The following is a 15,377-nucleotide window of genomic DNA, read 5'->3' as shown; positions in this document are numbered from 1 at the left end:
GCTCATTTGTAGAGGCGTCGCTACTCGCTGCCAGAGCCGAGTGAGGCGTCCTGCTGATGCCCTGAGGAGCTGGTCGACCGGCCGTACAGTAACAGGATGGCACAGAATGAACCGGGGCGACCGGATTGCGGCCAGACGAGCCTGACAGGACTGTCCTGCAGCAACATATGCCATGATGTCGTTCCTTCTGCTCTCTTGCTTGCTCGTTCGTTCGTCTTCCCCTCCTCCACCCACTGGGCTCCGCCGGGCGGGCGGGCGGCCCGCCGCCGCTACTCCAGATTGATGGTTCTTTTTCAGGACAAATGGTTCTCTACTCCTTTGTAGATCTGTGCGTTCGTTCGTTCGCCTGCTAGGGAGCTTGCTGGCTAGCCCGTCTGCCGAGTAGTGTCTGCCGATCCACCACAAGCGGCTTCTCGTTCCCTCTCGCTTTCTCTATCACTCGAGGGCCTCTCTCGATCTCCAACCGGCTTCCCACCCAACATGCAAGCGGAGCCTGCGTCGCCACGAGCTTGTACGTTTTGTTTGTTCCTCGACCGTGGGCAGTTCCGCGGACTGAGCGGAAATACTACTTGTTCTTCGGAGCGAGGGTATCGCTCGAGAATGAGGTGGGCAGTGGCGCGGATCGACTGGAGCGGTCCAATAATTTCTCCCAAAACGAGTTCGTTCGCGATCATTTGAATCTCGCAGCGGTGCGAAACTGCTCTCGGAATGTTCCTCCGGTGGATGAGGGAAAAAAATGAATCCTTCATAACAAGCCTCGAGCAGTTCCCGAACTTCCTCCGGCAGAGCCCACGTCTGCGGGGAGGTCGGAAAATCCTCTATCCTGGATGCCGACGGGAGGCGTAGGTGGAGGACGCGAACGTTGCAACATGTGATTCGACCCGGTCGAAATGACGCCTTTGCAGCGATTCTCGTCTGAACGGGATCATGGGTATAAACAGCTCCGATTTTTACTTCGACCATTCGTACTATTTTTCCGGACCTCCCGTAGATCCGAGAGCACTCTCCACCATTGAGAGCAGCTCGGATTTCTACGCTGATTTTCCGGGAGCGGGCAGGATCGGATTGATAAAGAGTCGTAGTATACGCCGGGTAGGAACAAGCGGGTCCAATTCCACCTACCGGACACCGCGAGATCAATAAAGCGATGCCAGGGAGGTGGCTGGTCGACAGTATCCGACTCTGGCTGAGCGAACAAATGTATTTCTTCCTCTTCCCCAGAAAGCTCGACATTCCAACGAGTTCGATTGACGAGTGAATATTCCAGGAGACAAGCTAATGGATAGAGAATTCCCTCATCTCTCGTGTTTCCTCTCTGCTCCGGGAGCCGGGAGCGAGACCACGGCTCGTTCCTTTCTTCGGAGGGGAACAAGTCTTCGAGGACTAGGCTCCGAGCCTTACGCGGAAAAATCGTCTCCTCTCCTATGACCAGCAGATAGATGGATATCTCCAGAGCTTTCCATATAGGCCAACGAAATTTCCGGCTGTTCGAGCCGGCACGCTCTATCCGGATCGATCCACGGTCGCAATTGGTTTCACGGGGAAGCTATTCATTCCGACGAGCTCGCGACCTCGATTCTCCGCACGCTCAGAATACGGATTTGAGTTTTTACTCGTGAAGGCCTATCGTTCGCATTCTCGCTCTCATCTCCGCGTAGCGAGAGAGTTGGAGGCTCATGGCAGCTTCCAGTGATATTCATAACCCGGTCCTCACCTGGAACGAAAGGAGAAACATCTATTAGGGACCCCGTTCAATTCAGACGCGACCAATTCGAGCAAAAACGCTGTGTTTCCAACGAAGCTTGATATTCAAATTGAGGAGGACACGAAGACCCATGTCGGATTTTGATTGATAATCTGTCATCATCCGAAGCAATGAACGACGATAACGAGGCAGGTGGCAAGAACGGCGACGACAGGAGTGTGGGATGGGGAAGCGGCTAAACCGGCAGCGGCAGCAGAACGTTCGAGTGTGCCCTCATTTTAGGACCTCGTTGACAAACGGCTGATAACCTCGCAGGCGTGTCTTGTCCCTGGTGCTGTTCCCTCTGCCGTTCCCTCGTCGGCGCGCGCTCGACACCAGTCGAGATAACTTCCCCCCGAAGTCTGCGGTTCGCGGCTCTCACCGCAGCAGCGAGTGGCGAAATGCAAATCTGTCGCGGATCGTCATTTTCTGACAATCTGAACGACCGTCGAATGGGGAAACGAGCCGCGCGAGGGAACTCATGGGTACATTTCTCGGTATTTCCTGTTGTTAAAGATGACGCACTACGAGCAATGTCTCTCGGGGGAGGACGGACGCAAATCAGGAAGACCTTGTAATACTGACAGCCGAGGTCAGCCAACAACAAGCCAGCGATTCAGGAAACAAAATGTCAATGTGCCTTTTGAAGCTGCTTCTGCCGCCCCACTTGCCTTGCCTAACACAATGTCAGAATCAGGCTCCGCCACGAACATGCTGAGCGGCACCGTCCAAAAAACGCATCAAGCAGTCCGCATTGTCCTCCTCCTTGCTCCGTCAGAGGTTGACGTCCTCAAGGGACAGCGACGGTCAGCAGCGGAGGAACTCGAGAGCATCCAGCAACGCAAGCGGCGAACGTTCATCCGGATTCGTGGAATTCGTGCGCCGCTGCTGTCGAAACATGTATGTACATACGAATGTGAGTATGAAGCAAAGAAGATACAGTTGCGGATCCCGATAAAGGCGAAATGGGAAGAGTACAAACATGTGTCGGGTCGATAGAGACAAACACGGAGTCCGTCGAACCAGCGAACGCTCGGTGGGAGACCAACAGGGGGCGAATGGCTAGTCAGCAAGGCCATTGATTGGACGGATAGATCATGATCGTCAGCAGCGGGACATCTGGCAAAGAATCGGAAGGAGCTCGTTTCCAGAGACTATCGCGCAGACGTCGGTTTGGCTCCTCGTATATGAGTGAGTGTGGCTTGCCTGTCGGCCCGCAATCAAGCAATTGCGTGCGGCTCACGTTCGTCCATACATCCATGAGCTCTGCGGAATGTGGCTTCTGCTATCGAACAACACTGCGTCGGCGCAACAATCAAAACAGAAACGGCAGTAACGGCCGTGTGAGCAGATACTACGGAGATGCGGCACATGAGCGTATCTTGTTCGACGTCCTCGCCGCAGATCGTTGCCTTTCACCAGTCTGCCATTCCCCGGGGGCGTGTGATGTTGCGCCTGAGCTCCTGGCGATAGCTCCTACAGACGCAGGGAGCTCCTCTCGGCTGCACGTCTTCCTTACCGGATGACTGAATATTTTCGTTTACTGTCCGGTGGTGGATAAATTGAGAGCAGCGGAATCTGGGCCGTCTCCAGAAGCGGAGAGGGAATCCCCGGTCCAGCCGGCGACGGATCTGATATGGACATGCAGGAGCCGGAAGGCGCTGATGATGATGATTCTTCTCGGCGTGACGCCACCTCCGCCAGGAGTCGCTTACCGCGCGATTTGAGGAAGTAAAATTCGGCGGTCGGACGAGTAAGGACAAGAATGCTCAAAGAGGTCGGTGGAGTAGTCGAGTCGGCGGAGAAATGCAAACTCAGCACGTCGTCTACATTTTCGCAGTCTTCCTAAACCACAGGGCGTAGACCGAGCGTATTCGAGAGCTTCGCCCCGCTTCGAGTTCTCGGGGTCGGGGCTCTACCTCGCTCCTCTCACGGGTAGGTATATGAAGGCGGGAGTAGATCCGGAGTGAGGTCAGAGTCGATGCTCCCCTCCCTAGTTGGAAGGAGAGGCGTTCACTTTTTGAGTCGTTCGTCTGCCAAGCCACGTCGTCACACACCCCGTAAGAGATGCTCGTATTAATCACGGGGTGAGGTGCAGTTGCCGATACGTGTTATACGATGCCCCGTGCGTTCACTCGGTCGTTCGTTCGTTCGCTCTTCCTTTCATTCATCGAGTGACTGGCGGAGAATATATATAGACGAGAATGGGGCGTCGGTGACGGCAACGGCGGCGGTCACTTAACAGATTGCAAGAGCAACAATTACAACGCCATTAAACGTCGAGAGAGCTGACGCTATTCGATCGCTAATCAGGGCGTCTAGTGATTGCTTAATGCGGAAGGAAGAAGAAAGGAACGCAGACGCGGAGAGAACTTTGAGACAAGCAAGAGTACGCGACACTGTTAGTTGGTGCCGACCGTCCGACCGACCGAGCGCCTCTCTCATCCACGGTCTAGAAGTCTCCAAGAGCCCTGATTAAGCGTTATCTGACGCTGATTCGCCAGCAGCTTCGCAGAATAAACTTTTCGGGAGACTCCGCTCATAGACTTCGTTTCAATTAGCTCGTCGACAGGTTGACTCAAACTTAGGAAATTTCAGCGGCTGCAGATTGTGAATCTCTGTGGACTCAGCCTGTGAAACTCGTCCGTTTGTTCGAGTTCAGCAAACTCGAACAAGGCTTTGACGGCAAATCCAGAAGTCTCGAAACTCTGCTAGCCCGTGTAGTCTCTGGTAGTACAGCCAGCGGGAATTTGACTCGATGGTCCATGATGCGAATTCTTATTCCAAACTCTGCTTCTCCTCCGGGAGATAGATCTGACGGTCCCATCGTAAAGATCCAAACGGGGAAGCCCGACGGACGGAATCATCCGAGAAGGGGAGACGCGGACGGAGGAAGGAGGTAGGGAGGGAAGCGGCAGGAAAACGATCCTCAGAATCCAGAAAGGAGCGGAATAGGGGGAGAATCGACGCTCCTCCCAAAGCCGGCTATCTCACGTCGAATGACCTCGATCACCTCCTGCATGAGTGCACTCTTCTATTTTTGATGACCTTTCTTAAGACGGCGCTCGACTTTTCTCAAAGGGAACGCTCTATACTCTCGATCTCCCTCTCCCGATGTCCAACGAGTCATTCGAAGCCTTGAATTTCAAGGGTTTTGAGCACAAGGTTGTTCAATTCTGACAGACGGAGAAGGATCGCGGGAGATTTCATCGTGTGCCAAACCTCGGCTCCCGAGACGTTTGGAGCAGTCGAGCTGTCTTATCGCTATCATTATTCATCATCTGGCAATCGTCGTACCATCAGGTGGATGCATTCGCGACCCTCCCTTCCTTTAGTATTATGTTCCTGAGAGCTGACGTCCATACGTTTAGTGAGTTTGTTTTGTCGCGCCCGCGAGATGAATTCCGTTTTTCATATCGTTCCGCAGCGGCAACGAGACGATCTCTTTCGAGCGCGGTGTGTGCCTATTAACGTACGTGTAAAATAAACAGGCGGACCAGCCCACACAGAGACAGTCTCCCGGACAACGTTAAGACCGGATATGAATCAGGAAGTAAGGAATACAGCAGCACCGAGATGAGCCGCCAAGAGAGGGCTCACGGGGAAGCAGAAACCGTGAAAGACTACCTCCAGAGAGCAGAATCAGCGAGTCAGCGACGGAGCTCCGAGGAGTCTGCCTGCCGCAGTCGTCTCTCCTCAGTCAGTTGAAGAATGTTTCGTTGAGCTTTCGTTCTTGGAAAATTACTCTCCGCCACTGAGTCCGAGCACTCTACGTAGACGCAACTAGATGAGTCACAGTTTTCGATTCCTGGGTATTCGTGTCCGCACCTGTTGTGGGAACACACTCCGTCTATAGCGAGGGCCATCGGCCCTGTTGCAGGTGTTAGCTGGAGATAGCGTTTTGTTCAGCCGGCTTCCCCACCTCTGCCACTTATACCTCCGTCGTTGCCAATGGCTGTAATCAATACAATATCAGAGAACCGCTCGCCGGTAACAATCGCATCTATCAGTTCTACTGCCGCCGCTGCAATGGCTACTGGTATCCCGGCGGAGGAGAACAACATGTCGGAAGAAGAACAAAACGTTAATTTTTCTATCTGATAGAGTGTATTTGATTCCCTGTTGGATCTCGGCGCGGATGCTCAATACGCCGAGAGGGGGACCGCTCCGATCCCGGATCTCCCATCGCACGCACTGATTCAAGACTGAAAGCGGTTGAGGAGCCGCGTTTCGTCTTTTTCGACCGAGATGAATCGTCGGCGATCCGGATGGGAACAGATGAGGGCTCGGTATATGTGTCTGGAAGCATCTCCAGCGCCTCTTCTCCTCAGGAAGTTCTTTGAGATACGGGAGGAAGACGTACCGCAAAAGTGAAGTAGATTTGGAGCGAAAACACTCATATTCTCATGCTACTTCACGCTGCGGAAGTCCGCCGGGTATTGTCTATCGAGGGAGTCGTCTCTGACGGAGTCGGGTGGCAACACTTGAACGTTTTCAGCTCTTGGAAAAAAAAACTGAGCTCACGGCGACGACCGTGCTGAACGGAGCTTCAGCGAGGGGTTGCGGAGGCCGGCAGTGATAACGGAAAGTAGCCTGGACGCCTCTTTTTACCTCGGCCCTCCAAGAAAAGCTGCGGTCGTCCTCGTCGCCACCGCTGCGTCCGCAGCGAGATACTGCTTCAGGATCCTCTCAGCAAGAACTAACTCCGAGTTTGCGCGCAGTGAAACAAAAGAAGGAAGCTGCGAAGTGGGAAGGATCTCCGAGAGGAAGCCGATGAGAACCGCAGGGATGACGCAAACGAGTTCACGCAGCCTCTACGCTCTTTCGAAAATGCCCCAACGTGTGTCGGGAGCCTCATCTTCTACATATATCCTTCTTTATTCTGAGTTTTCTAGAAATTGAAATCTCAGGAGACTCAGATTCCATGCTGTCGAGAGTTTCCGGGGATTGTCGGCGACTGATCTCACGGGGCGGGGGGGAGGGGGCAGCAACATTCACTCCTTCCATGATTCCGCCGAAGCCATCCCTCAGAGCTGGTCGTTGATGCGATCATCAATTTCTGCTACGTATTGTGTCGCTTCGATACCACACGGTCAACGACGTCCGCAGTCTCGAACACGTAGACTTGGAAAAGTAGATGATCCGACTAAGTTCGGACTTCGGCTCGAGTGGAAACTCCAGACTTCAAAAAGCGTCCCGCGTACGCCCTCAGCAACGCGTGAAGTATCGGCTGCCGCGGCGACTTTTCCCTTCAAATCTGGAGGATGCCGTGTTCGCATTGTGTTCGCCTTGATCGGCGCGTCAGCGGTACGTCTCGTACTGAGTACGAGCTGAGAGCGAAGAGGGAGCGAACTTTGATTTTCCGAGAGTGGAGCGAATACAAGCAGCGCCGCAGCAGGCGATTGCAGCGTTGCTGACAAACGATTCGCAAGGCAGACGGACGCCTGAACGACCGATGTACATACATCGAATCACCGATCATGAGAGCCTCGTCTGCCGGGTCCGCGCCTCCCGAGAACTCGGCTCGAGCGCTCGGTTATCATAGAGATTGAAGGCTCGGAATCGTTTTCCACTACGTGGTCCGAGCGGAAAAATATCAGTGGAGTAGAGGGAAACTCTGGGCATCGAAAGGTCAAACAAGGAGGGAAAGCGGCGATTTCATTCTAAGTCTGCTCGGTTGACTTTGGCTTCAGATTCAGCTTCAATGGCCTTCCTTCTCCCGGCTGCTCGCCGCCTCTGCTCTTTATTATTTTCAAATGTTTGAACGTCCGGCGTCGTTTGGCCCATTTGGTTTATTTGCACATTTTCTATTTTTCTCCTCCGCTGTTTGATGCTGAAATGAAAGACCAAAGACGTGGCGCATCTTTGGCAGCAGACGTACGCCTGACACAAATATCCGAAGACCGCCCGGATTGTTGACGCCCAGCAGCTTTCGCTCAGCACTTTTTGACATTCCACCTCTGCTGAACTGAGTGAGACCGCTTGTTTCTCCGTCAACCACAGACAAGGAGCCTTTCACTGCGCTGATTATGCGAGAGTATTTCTCTCGGTTTCCCGACGTCGAGTCAAGTGCAGAGGGCATCGATTCGCGCTACGGTTCCTACGAACGGAGTGCAAGTCTCGATTTTCTCTTTTCTGGAGCGATTGTTCGAGAGTTGAAGCGGCCGACTACACCTCGGGAAAATTCTATCGTATCGAGTCAAGCCCCGACTCTTGACATCCAGGACCGGATTTGATCTCGGCCCCTCAAGGTTCTCTGTGCGGGGCTCGCGAAGATCTCTCGAGTCAATGATGATGCCTCAAAACACGCGACTCCCTCAAACGGAAATTGCGAGACGCCTACGGCTGCTGGTTGCTGATGCTCGGTGTCGGTGAGGAAAATTCGGCGCTTGAGACTCGCTTGTAACATCTCATTTCCGCGCAGACCTCAGACGATCACCGCAAGCTACGTGACCGGTTTACCGTGAAGGGGCTCAAATGCGGACGACGAAGCCTGAGTGGTGAAAGAAGAGAACAGATGTCTACCAAAAGATGCCAGCCGGAATCACGGACATGATGACTCCAAACTCTTGACGATCAAAACGCAACCCCTCCGCTATGAGAAACGCTCGCCTCCGGACGGGAGATTCAGCGAACAAGGGGGAAAAAAAATAGACACGTTGTTCCGGAGGATGGAAGGATTCGAGCCTCCGTCGTCTGGTTGTCGAGCCGCTGATTAACGTCCCGTGGATTACTCGACAACCTAAGGAATTGTAGCGAGACGTTCGCCCGCAGAAAGTACCTTGGGATTATGAGTCCGTCTACTCAGCAATTCGTGGCTGAAATGTTCCGTTCTTCGCGCGAAAGCCGACCTGCTGAAGGAGACAAAGGAGACTGCTAAGTCGACGGAGAGATGGAAGGAGGAGGTTTTGTTTCGAGAGAGAGGGGAATTCCTATCCCAAATGAGGGAGACACCTGCGAATCGGACGGTGAGCGTACAGTGTGTGAGGTACGCGGGGAAGATTCCTTAGGTTTCGCATGGAGCGGGACCTCCTGAGCCTCGATCCTCACTTCCTGTTGGCGCGGAGTCCTCACCATTATCCGGTGAACATCGTCGGATTGCAATAATGTGAGAATATTAAGAATATAATTCCTGATGCGAATTCGTGTGTCGAGATTCGGGTCATGGGAGCTTCCCTGTCGTGCTGATAACGCAAACGGGTCACCGAGGAGTTCGTTTTCGCTGTTGTCGCTCCAGTCATTTCCGAGAATTCACTCGAAAGAGAGACCGAAGAGCTCCCCGACGTCAACAGGCAAAACGAGCATTGTTTGAATTAACGGTGCAGGATCTTGAATAGCCCGGCTTTCGGCTAAGTGCCGACATCAATCTCTGTAATTGCATTAGAACGTTGAATAGCCGTACGTAGAAGACATTGTTGCGTCGTCGCTGTTGTTGTTGATGTCGGCAGCTTCCGCTCTGCAGCTACGCATGCCTTCAACGAGCTGCCAGCGTTCAACGTTTAACGCCGTCAACATCATAGTTCGCTAGGCTTCCTGCCTGGAGCAGCGAGATTCAATTCCCGGCTAAGACAGAGCGAGCCTCTCCGGGATCTTTGCATTTCGCCACTGCAAGGCAAATCTCTCTCAATCATTAAAACCTGCCACGGTCAATCGTAGTGGTGCATTCATCCGACTGATGAGAGTGAAAATTGCGGAATGTATCCCCCGAGGAAGCGAGCTCACCTCGTTCCTCTCTCCTGTTTCTCACGACGACATCTTTGAGTTTGCTGCTCACTATATGCACATGTGTTGCCGTTCTCGGAGACGAATGTGTTCAGGCGCAAATCCTCCGAAAGCCAGACGGCACCGAGAAAAAACGACGGAGGACAGAGGAACCTGACTGCAGGGGCGTATTCTCCACCATTTAGGTAAGCCAGCCAGGATCGCTGTCTTGTTGACTGCTGTGGTCGCTCGAAATTCCATGCATACTTGAGAACATATATTTTTTCCGTCGGTTTCATTCGCGAGCGGCGCAGCGCTGGCGGGAATCCCTCATAGTAAGGTGTGGGGGAACGAATTACCGAGGCCCACCACGTCCTGCCCACCGTACATTTCGGAAGTTACTTCCACATCCGCACACAAGCGTGGAACTACTACCCTATTTTCCGTCCCCTCCGAAACATGCTCTACGCACACTAACAACAATTTAGGGAGCGACCCTCAAGGCGGAAAAACACGGAAGCCGAAAAGACACGACAATCAAAACGGGTCCGTTCTGGAATTATCAAATACTTACACCGATGCTCTGTCGGGAGAGTATAGGAATACGATCTCGACGCTTTTCGCAGCAGAGCCGGTTGCTAGCTCAAATACAGGGACAGACACATACAGAGATGCCGCAAGACGGGAAGAATCAGGGAACAGCGTGAACTGGCGCGGAGGGACAACCGTCGCGAGATAGCGCTCGGCTTAGTTTCGTCCGCTCGAACTCGTAAATGGCTCTCGCCCTAGTCAGAGTTTCAGTCGGAAGGAACAGCCTAAAAGATAGAGTTCCTCCCTCAACCTCCTCCTCCGCTACGCTGGCTTCGGACGCTGGCAGCGGATTCCTGACTGTTTCTATCGTTCTCAATGCCGCCCCGTGCCCGCCCGTTCCGACTCTTTATCTGTCGACTGAAACGGAGCGAGACAGTCTGACGAACAAGAAGGAACGACTGAACGAGCGGGTTAACTTTTTGACTGGAGTCTAAGCCTTCGCGTCTTTGTCGTCAAGTTCTGTCTCGCTCGTCGTGACGTCGTCGTTAACGCCTCTGACGATTCGTTCGGATTCCGCTCGTCTTCGCACCATTTTCCCGCTCATTCGACGGAATGAGCCCTTTGCGGAATTCGAGATCTATCCCGGACTATCGACCATGGCCATTCGCTATAGAATGGGGTTGCCGTGAAAATCCCGCATTCAAACGCTCGATCGCTCCCGTCGTCGGACCTTGTATTGACGCGGAAATAGGAGAAAGCTTGTGATGCTTACTAAACAGCCCACGAGTCGGCGGACAACCAGGAATGGGGACATGGAGAGAGCGGGCCACTGCAGCCACCTCTGTAATTGTGTGGTCCGTTGGTCCGGAAGGCTGCGTAAGCCCTCCAAGCGATCACTACTTACTACGGCAGAGATTAACCTCTCGTCGGTGGCGGCCGCGACAGTGCTGTCCTGTAAGCCTGACCATCCGACCAGGCGCGCGTGTTGGCGAGCAACTATTCTCGCGGAGGGCGTCGGCGAATATGCTCCGAGGATGACCACTGTCTATGAACTCCTACGTCGAAATCGACCGCCGGAACGAGCAAAAGAATAAACAAGGCAAGGATCGCTTCACGCGCCTTCCCTGAATCCCTCGCCTCCGCCCGCAATAGCCTTGAGCGCGAGCTCTGCTCGGCTATATGACTTCCAGGTCCAGTCAAAGGGTGGCATCCGATTTTCCTCTATGACATCGATGTTTCCAACTCATTAACATGAGCCCGTTGCCTCGCCCCGCTCAGGGCCAGTCCGCGATCACGAGGAGTACAGAAACACGAGGACGGAAAAGGACCCTGCGAGCGCAGAAATTTGAGGAGGAAAGAGGACCTCGCCACGGTAAGCTTGATCGTCCTCCGAGCCCTAGGGAGTCCTTGGAATCGGTCGGGGGTCACCGGCGTCTCGCCCAAGATTGCGACCGCGTGGGTGCAAACTGAACGGAAATCTGCAATTTTTTCGCATTTCCCGCAATCAGGATCTCATCCAGACGTATTACGTGGCCGACACGGCCGACATCCAATCCCGGGCTCGGATATCCTCATTTTACGGCGGACTGGCTCATACTCGATACTTACATTCGTATCGACATCTCCTCGTAAGAATAATCAGATGAGTAGAATCTATGTACGATCCGAAGGAGTGGCGCTGGGATGCGTCTATTACCGGGAGCGATGTCGTTAGCAATCGAGCGCGAATCTTAGCAGCTGAGCGAGAACGCGACCAACGAAAAGTCGAAACAGCTAGTCAGCCGAGACACGAAGGTGGAGGATGACTTCGCTCGTTCGCCCGCTCGGGGTATCGTCCTCGTCGTCGTCTCGTACAAGGAAAGAAGAAAAACGTGCGGATTGCGTGACTTTGCTCAGGATGAGGAAGACTTTAACGCTGGCAAACGGCCATGAACGTGGCCTTAACACACACGCACACCGGTCGAGATCGTTCGGCGTAGGCATCCGCTCGCCGATGAGCAGCAATACTCGCGATTATCCTTCATTGCTCTATGTATTGCTGCGGAGTTCGTTTATGTGGTCCCCACGAGAGGACTGATAAGAGAACGTGAACAAATAGCTCACGATCCCACCCGATTTCACCCGTCCGGAAGAACCGCGATGAGAGCTTGGGTAATCCCGAAGCTGTCAACGCCAGCTCCTACATGCGCCGTCGCGATCGTACCTCCAAATACGGATATGATGCCCCCCTGAAGCAATTGATGGCTCTGAGATATTCGCTCTCAGATGCAATTAGAGCTTCATGGGACTCACGTGTCGAATCGTCAATATCTTGTCCCGAGTCATAAGGTCTGGATTTGAAACGCTATCACCGTATCTGCGTCGGGTTCGAGCATGAGGTAATTTCTGACAGCCCAATGCGTCTTGGGACGAGTCGTAGGTCGTATCGTCGCGGCGCTCCGATACCGTGCAGAGCCAGGCGAGAGCGTTTCATGTACCTAAGTAAATTATTTTTTTCCGTCTCGACCACGGCTGTCACGGGGCTCCACTACTTATATCCGGTATAATTCAAAATAAGCTACCGGCTGTGGGATCCCCCGACATATACATCCTTGCGTGTGCCGCGGAACGCGAGAAATATATTTCGATCGACGGTGGTTCCGAATCACTTCCGTTCGCCGGACTTGGTATCAGATGCGAAGGGAACGATTCGCCCTCGATACATCATGTCGGCACATCTGATCGAAACCGCGTCCATCTCAATTAGCGCGCGCCACCTGACCGATCGTCGAGCGCGATAGAAAGTTCCACAGCTCCGCGACTGTACGCCGCGCCGCTGTTGGTGCTGCTGCTTGCGCAAAAGCGTGGCAGTTTGTCCAGTCGGTCAGTTTGCCGCGAGGGAGTCACGGTGTAGCATGGGTAGCATTGTGTGTAGGTTCGCTTGGTCTTGCGTAAGTCGGCTGGTGGGTCGGGCAGCTACCCCTTGTCATGGAAGGCTCATCGTGGCGGAAAATGCTGGCTCTGCTACAGCGGCTCTCAAAACCTCGGCCAATCTGCGAGGCTCTGGAGCGCTCCGTTCCTACGACAAGCGAGCTGACAAATGGACAGGGAGAGAGTGGCGGAGAATCCGTGAGCTCTGCGTCGAGAGGAGGGATGACAATGCTAATAATTCAAATTCCCGCAGCCTCATACTCGACAGACGAAACTTCGAGCAATAATGCCCATCTCTTCATGAAGAGGACGATTTCTGTTTGACGCACGCGTAGCTGGTCACCTGGTAGAGAGGCACAGATTGACGGCGACCAGCGCCTATCGGGCTGCTGCCGGAGCCGGTCGTTCAGGCAGTGGACGCCAGATCGTCCGCCGGGAGAGCGCGGGGACAAGACCGGCAGGACAGAAGCAGTACAGAAACGGTGGATGATGAGATAAAAAGGATCGCAAGAGAAGACATGTGCGTCGCTCGAACAGAGGGAGGATGTCAACAGACAACAAAATAAACCCATCTACTTGTCCAGGAGTCGTGCGTCATCGTAGAAGATAGGCTTTATCAGAGCCGCCAGCAGGTGCCTGCCTGCTCTGCGGCTCACTCTCCCTTGCGCTAATAGTTCGTCGCTGCTGCTGCTTTAGTCGTCGTCATCTTCGTCGCCCTTTCGGCGGGCGCTGTTTTCTTGCCGTTGATGAAGAAGACGGATCTTTAATATTTTGGGATTTTCCCCTCCAGTAGCGAAGCTTTGTTCTCCTCGGTTATCTTTCGAGCGCCTGCTCGCCGGGTACCGCTGTATCGCTCCGCAGACTCGGCGGGTCTGCTCAAAGTTCAACACCTGCTCAACATGGGCTTCATTTGAGCTCTGCTCGGATTCCGGATCGCAATGTCTCTCGTCAATGGATGTTCCGGAAGCCGATTCCTTTCCTCTCGCATCGACTCGAGCGATATACCGAATCCAGTGAGAAGGAGTGAGAAAAGCCGGACGGGATATGCCCTTCTAGGAACAATGAAGTCGACTTCAATGAAATGGAAATGGGCTTTCAGAGGCCATGGGGATTTCAGGTCAGTTATCACTGGTGGCAGATGCTTATTAATTCGATAGCCTCGGGACGAGGTACACAAGACGAGGGGATCCTCTCCGGCCTGGTCTCTCGAGAGGGCTGCATTCGGAGCGTTCGATGCGGAGAAAAAAGCGGCCATGGGAACGTCATCTGTTCTCTCTGGTTTTTTGCGCAATATCCGGGAAGATCTATTTTTCGGCAGGAAGCGCCGGAGAGGGGACACCGGGTATCCTGCGTAACCAGGACGAGCGAGGCAGACGAACCACCAGAGAGCAGAAGAACCGTCCCACGTTTTAGAGCGAATTCCTCGCCATTTCGCCGCTCTTTTTTCAATTTTCGTAGTCACAGCTCTTGGCATCGTTGCACACCGTTTTATAGAGCTATCGTACACGTGCCCCTACTCTCCGCCAGCCGAAGTTCCGATTCGACACTGACCCAATAGGCCGAAGCTGCGCGTCCGGTCGAGTCTCCCTCCGGCTCAAGATGAATGGTCTTCCCGGTCCCTCGCGACGGCCTCTGAGATTAGATAACTCGCGACAAGGAGCCTTGCAGTTTTTCAAATGGCCTCGTTACCTCGTTCGCCCTCGGAACCCCTGCACGGGAGAGTTTCCCGAGAGCTTCTTCCACGAACGCGCATCGAGACGTTTCAGGCATCTGGGATCAGGTCCTTACCTGGAAAGATTTGGAGAAAAATTTTGAGCAAGAATCCTCGTCACATAATAATCATTGGCTCGTCCGACCGTGTCTCAGTGGATTGAAATCTCTATGATGAAATTATCTCGCTCACAGTGTAAAATATTCGTTTAATATCATTTCGATTTTCGTTCCCCGCCCCCCTCCCTCCCTGTTCTCTATCGCCTTCGACAGCGTCGGATATTTCCGCGCCATACTGATCCGTCTGATGTTGGGCGAAGGAATTCGGCGGAACATTCCGCCGGCGTCCTTTGCTGGCTGTTCCTCAGTTCTTCCTCTCGCCGGTGGATCCTTGACCAGAGCCAGGGGCACTTTGTAGTGAATTAGCACAAAGGGGCTTATTAACTTTGCACAAAGACCAAACGACCAAAGGTCACACTTTGTAGTTTTTAGCTCAAGCCTCCCAGAGCCGCCGTGATGGCGGCACGGCGGCAGCGTGGGGGGGGGTCCGGGGAGCTGCTGACAGGAGGGTCTCCGCAGACAACAGGACACAATGGGAATCGACCTTAAGGATCCTTGATCACGCTGTGTCTTGTTCAAGACAAACCTAACATTAGCGAACTGCCGATCTGTGTCTAGAAGTGATTGCGCCGCCGTGTCATTTTCAGAGGACTCACTCATACCTCCCTCCCTCTCTTTAGAGTCTGTCTTCAGAAAGGAGCGCGACGTCGCCTGTGAGGAG

The sequence above is a fragment of the Galendromus occidentalis genome, unplaced genomic scaffold, assembly GCF_000255335.2.
Source record: "Galendromus occidentalis unplaced genomic scaffold, Mocc_1.1 scf7180000077198, whole genome shotgun sequence".
Classification (NCBI taxonomy): Eukaryota; Metazoa; Arthropoda; class Arachnida; order Mesostigmata; family Phytoseiidae; genus Galendromus; species Galendromus occidentalis.
This window is presented reverse-complemented; position numbering follows the sequence as displayed.